Genomic DNA, 6,000 nt, shown 5'->3' on the forward strand with positions numbered 1-6,000 from the left:
AATGTAGAAGAAAAAAAAAGCCATTTATGATCCATATAATTGTATGAAGGATCCTTCAAATATATATTATATTGTTTCTCTTTCGCCCGTGAATTAATTGGCTTTCATGAGTTGGCGGCAGGCACATCTGGATGTAGATGTTTTCATTGATTCATATCCCTGGTGTTGAGGATTTGTGACGAATAATGACGAATATTTTTGATATTTTATGATTCTGTCATTTATTCCTCATTTTCATTGTAAATTGTTATGTTTCTTTTCATGTCTGCAACCCTGTTAATTGGTCTGCTGCATGTCTTGACCAGGACGCTCATGCGAAATAGATTTTTAATCTCAACGAGACCTGCCACTCGTGGGTAAATAAAATAAGTGGTTTTATTTTTGTTGTTTTATTTAGATTTGAAATAATGTATAATGTGACGTAATAATGTATAATAATATTTGTTCCCCTTTATTTAGATTTGATAGAGCTGAGAACAGAAATAGCCATTCGTAGTCTTATATCATTTCTCTGACTTCATTATTAGTTTTTATCCATTTAGATTTGACATAGTTTAGCTAAAAAAACGTTCCATTGAAACAAAGGAATAAAGCCAATCCCAGTTATTATTATTATTATTATTATTATTAAGTGAACAAATAAGTCAAAACGAACAAAACTACCTTTCCCAGGCGCCCCGTGGAAGGAAGTGACGTAACACACCCGCGACGCCCGTTTCCATGGAGTCGATGGAAGCTTGAAGAGCTCGTGCAGCCGCTCGCTGTCATGTCGGCCCGAGCGAGCCGCGACGACTCCTCCGAGACGCTGTTTTCATTCGAGGTTCTGGTGGAATACATCCGTATCGACCCGGTCCGGAACGTTTCCGACAGTCTGGCCCTCGGGCTGCGGCTGTTGGATTTCCCGACGTTGCTCATTTACCCGCCGGAGCCGGAGCCGGCGCCGACCCACGGTGCTCCACCGCAGCAGACGCGGCGGCGGACACAGTGCGCGTTCGGGAAAGGGAAGTCGTGCTTGTTTAAAATGCACCTGGACACGCTGCGTTCCCACCTGGGCCGCACCCCGCTCTACGCCATGGTGTTAGACGTGAAAGGCGAGTATGGAAGCAGATTAGTGCCGTAATGGTTTGAATATTGTTAAATCGCCGTTGAATATTATACGGTGGCCCCGAGAGCTCAACGCACGCACTGCAACTTAAGAGAACACAAAACAAACGAACAAACAACAAAAAAGAAGAACCCACATGCGCAGCGTTTAGAAAATGCGCTACAAATTTATACACACACACACACACACACACACACACACACACACACACACACTTATTACCACTTATATTGTGTAGCTCCCCCTTGTGCCACCAAAATGGCTGTGACCCGTGGAGGCATGGACTACATAAGACCCCTGAAGGTGTCCTGTGGTATCTGGCACCAAGACGTTAGCAGCAGATCCTTTAAGTCTTATAGGTTGTGAGGTGGGGCCCCCATGGATCAGACTTGCTGTTCCAGAACATCCCACAGATGCTCCCACAGATGAGACCCTAACCCTGCCCATCCACATGATGTAGAAGAAAACGTGATTCATCGGACCAGGCCACCTTCTTCCATTGCTGCATGGTCCAGTTCTGACACTCACGTGTCCATTGTAGGAGCTTTGTGGTGGACAGGGTTCAGCATGGTACTCTGACTGGTCTGCAGCTACGCAGCCTCATACACAGCAAGCTGTGATGCTCTGTGTGTTCTGACACCTTTCTATCACAGCAGCATTAACTGTTTCAGCAGTTTGTGCTGCAGCAGCTCTTCTGTGGGATCGAACCAGACGAGCTAGACTTCACTCCTGAGCGCATCAATGAGCCTTGGGCGTCCATGACCCTGTCGCCGGTTCACCGGTCGTCCTTCCTTGGAGCACTTTTGGGAGGTAGTAACCACTGCATAGCGGGAACAGCCCACAGGACCTGTGGTGTTGGAGATGCTCTGACCCAGTCGTCCAGCATCACAATGTGCTCCTTGTCAAAGTGGCTCAGATCCTTACGCTGCTTCAACACATCAACTTCAACAACTGACTGTTCACTTGCTGCCTCATATATACCACCCCTTGACAGGTGCCATTGGAATGAGATGATCCGTTAGTGTGTGTGTGTGTGTGTGTGTGTGTGTGTGTCCACTTGAATTCCAGCAACCTTTATTTAGTTTAATAAATATCAGCAAGTTGAATTTTGAATAAATCTCAATTTATAAACATTGGAAAAATCATATCTGAAATTGAGTTTCTGAAGTAAAAATGAAAATATTTTGATGTTATAGTTTCAAAGTAGTTTGAATTTAAAAAAACTCATTGGGCTTTAAATATTCAAAACATTATTATTATTTGCTTCCATAGGTGAGATCCCACAGTTGGTTGGAACCTCTTCTATCTCCCTGGCAACGCTGGTGGACAGAATCAAGCTGGACGTGGATGCCCACGGTATTTCCACTCCTTCTTCCCACGGGGGAAAGGGGACCGTCGGCGTCTTCACCCTCATGGGAGAGCAAATCGGGGGGATCTCTTTGGGGTATAAACTCTCGAGTCTCGGCGCCAGTTCGTTACCACACGTCTCAGAGAACAGGATCACCGGTGTCTGCGACAGAGGGAATTTGGTGCAGGGGGCTTGCGCTCCGCAAACCTCCCGTCGTGACTCTGGGCGTGTGCCAACGCCCAAAGTGGACAGCTCAGATGCCGGTGAAAATCTCCCGTCGGACGTGGGTCTGCATTCAAAAGACACGCGCGGGCCGCACCCGGAAGGGAGCTTTTGCGCGACGACCCAGGCAGAGCGCGTGCAGCGGAGCAGGTGGCGTCCACCGGTCCACCTGGAAGACTACCCCGACGAAGAGAGCCTGTCGGAGTTTTGCCCCCCGCACATCATCTACAGCAGCTCGGCCAGGAAGGTGGAGACGACTCAACGGGTGGACGACAACGTGTTGAGAGCTGAGCTGGAGTCTCTCACGCTCGAAGACGTCTGTTCGGAGGACGGGACGCCCGAGAGTGAGATTGAAGCTCCAGGGCTCCCTGTGGGTGACCACAGCGCCAAACCTCTGAGCGGTGAAAAGCCAGAGGATATCCCCTTGACGCCGGACGTCCTCGGAGAGGTGCTGGGACGGCTGCCTTTGCTGAATGCGCTTCTCGTCGAACTGTCCCAGTTAAATGGCCGAAGCCGTCAACAGCCTTGGTCTATTCATCCCAACCTAGCGTGGATTTACCAATCTCTCCCCGAGACTCCTGTTCGGGGAGGCACAAAGCCAAAGGGGCAAACCAAACCACTGACTCAATCCAGAAGGGAGACTAGTCTGCCATTAAGGGAAATCAATTCCCCTAAAAACTGTTCCACGCCAAAACGCGGGGCTGTTTCTGACAGGCCCGGGAACAAGAAAAGCCAAGAGAAGCTCCCGGTGCGTGATCGCTCAAGCGCGGCTCAGAGAGAGAAGCTGAAATTCGGGACGACCAAAACATTCTGTCTCAGGCGGAAACTGTTAGCGCCGGGAACGGTGAGACGTCGTGAGTGCGCGCAGGGACATACTGGATATCAGACGATTAAGAGCGAAAACGATGCAACGCGCAAAAGGAATCCAATGAGTCACTGCGACGGGAACAAAAAGGCGTGGAACCGGAATGCCACCCTTGATGGTTGGCACAGTGAGGCGGCGACGAGCAGTGTCGAGCCCGCGCCGCGGAAAACACGCGGGCCCAAGGAAAACGACGAAGACGGAGAAACGTCTCAGGAAATCCTTGAAGGGAGGACCAACCCCTCCAGGCCAGGCAGCCACTCTGCAGATATTTTAAGGACCTCTCATTGGGTGGCTGAGGAACCTTTTCCCCACGTGGAAGATGACGGCGAACCGACTGGCGTCGACCCCGGCGGCTTCTCGTTCCGGTCCGCTCGTTCCGTTTCCAGCGGAGGGGGGCGCGAGGAAGAGCGTTACCATGACGACTTCAACAGCCTCCACCCCAGCGACGGGTGCTCTCCGGAACCCGCGCCCGCGCCCTCCTCTCCCTCCCCGCCGGGTAGCCCCCAGCCGGCTCCCGGGGACCCCTGCCGGGGGACCTTTCCCGTGCCGATCACAGCCGGGGGCTCCCCGCGCCGCTCTCTGGGGGGCGCCCGCGTCTCGCCGCCGAGCGCTTCCTCGGACGACGGCGAGGGAGATGTGTCCGCTTCCTTCCAAACCGTGCTGTCGGGAAACAAGAGGAGAAGCGACCACAGCGCGGAGAGTAACTCTGGGTCGAGCGACAGACGGAGTGCTGATAGTGCCAGCTTGGCTAAGGGCGGCGTTGCGGCTGGACGGTTTTCCCCCGCCACGACGACGACGACGACGACATCCTCCTTTGACCCGCAGGAGGTCGAGGAAATGGACGATCAGCTCGGTTCTCTGGATTTCAAAAATAATTATCAACACATCTCTGATTTAGTAGCTAACAAGCTCCCTGGATACACTCTTTGATAGATGTAATTACACACTTCTAATTATAATAAATATAAATAATATTATAGATAATTTTAGTGGCTGGCTTTGTTCAGCTCTTAGGAAGCGTACGTCGAACTCCATAAAGGCTGTATTGTCATTTGTGCAAATAAAAGGTGGATTTCCATGAGGTTGGAGACGTGACTTGATTCATCAGTCATCTTGCACCTCTGAATAACTCCTTCTGTCATTTTAGTCGGGTTACTGGATTAAAATGTATTTTCCAAGAGACCTAAGAACAAAACAACATATATAAACATAAAAACCTGCAAAAAGTACAATTTAGTCACACATTACAGAGTTACACACTCGTTCAGCCCATCATCAAGTGTCACATGTTCAGCACTAAAAACTATTGTGTTTAACTAAAATGTCTTTGCAGTCCATTCCAGTAGCATGTGTTTGTATTAAACTTTAATAAAAAAACACGTTAAATATTCATGCAGTTTTGATAGCAAGAAGTAGTATCATAGTCATGGTTGTAAATGATGACCATCCAACTTTTAAAAGTTAACTTACAATGGCAAGTGTGAGTTTGTCTTGAGTAATAAATTGTAAAGTGATATTTATGTGTCGTTTAAATTTGTAAAATGGCATCAAATAATTGAGCCACATTCCCATAGGCGGATTATGACAATGGGCCCCTGGGCGCAGACGTCTTCTAAAATCAACATTAAACGCCTCTATTCTGGATTTGTCTTCCGTCAAGCTCGACGCCCTGCTCCCCGGCGGTCGTCGTGTCTGTAAACCTGGCGAACGCCGGGTAGACTGAAGGCTTCCGTCTCAAAGCTGTCAGTAAGGTCCCTGCACAGCCACAAAATCACACGAGGGTTGGAGCGCCCTGGCTGCGGCATCGCTTCCTTTTCTTTAGATGAGCTTGCAAACCATTATATTTTCCAGTTATATTACTGGCATTGTCATATGATTGTCCGCCGCAGTTTGCCAAGTCTAATCCCGGCTCTTGCACCCGAGACAACACCGTCAGCTAAGCCTCCCCTGTAGATAGGGGTTAGGAATACTAGTGATGGGCCCCTTGACAGCGGGACAATGAATGTAACGTTAGTGCATCATCATGCATCAGGCTCTGGCTTAGGGGCCCCCTGAGTTCCATTGGCCCCTGGGCAATCCACCCCTGCACATTCTAAACTAGTATTGGGGGTAGACCAATGAGCCCATCAGAGCCATGTGCTGCATTCTGTTGAATTTGAAACTTGGGAAAATCCCAAATCCTGCATGGAAAAGAGCAAAGGACCAGTTATTTAAGTTGGAATATTTTTACTTTTGAACACGTCTAATTTCGATCTCAAAGATTCTCTGGAGCTTGTATAATTGACAAGCTTGCCAAACAAGTACTAATTTACTGTAGGCGTCCACGTTTTCCCGGAGCAAAAAAGAACACTTTGATCTGGGGAGCGGGGACGGCTCGGATGATTTCCGAGTTGCGCGAGAACGCAGCATTAAAGGAGGGCGCCCTTGTGCGTTCCAGCATGCGCATGCGCAGGAGCCGTG

The sequence above is a fragment of the Zeus faber genome (genome assembly GCF_960531495.2).
Source record: "Zeus faber genome assembly, chromosome: 16".
Lineage (NCBI taxonomy): Eukaryota > Metazoa > Chordata > Actinopteri > Zeiformes > Zeidae > Zeus > Zeus faber.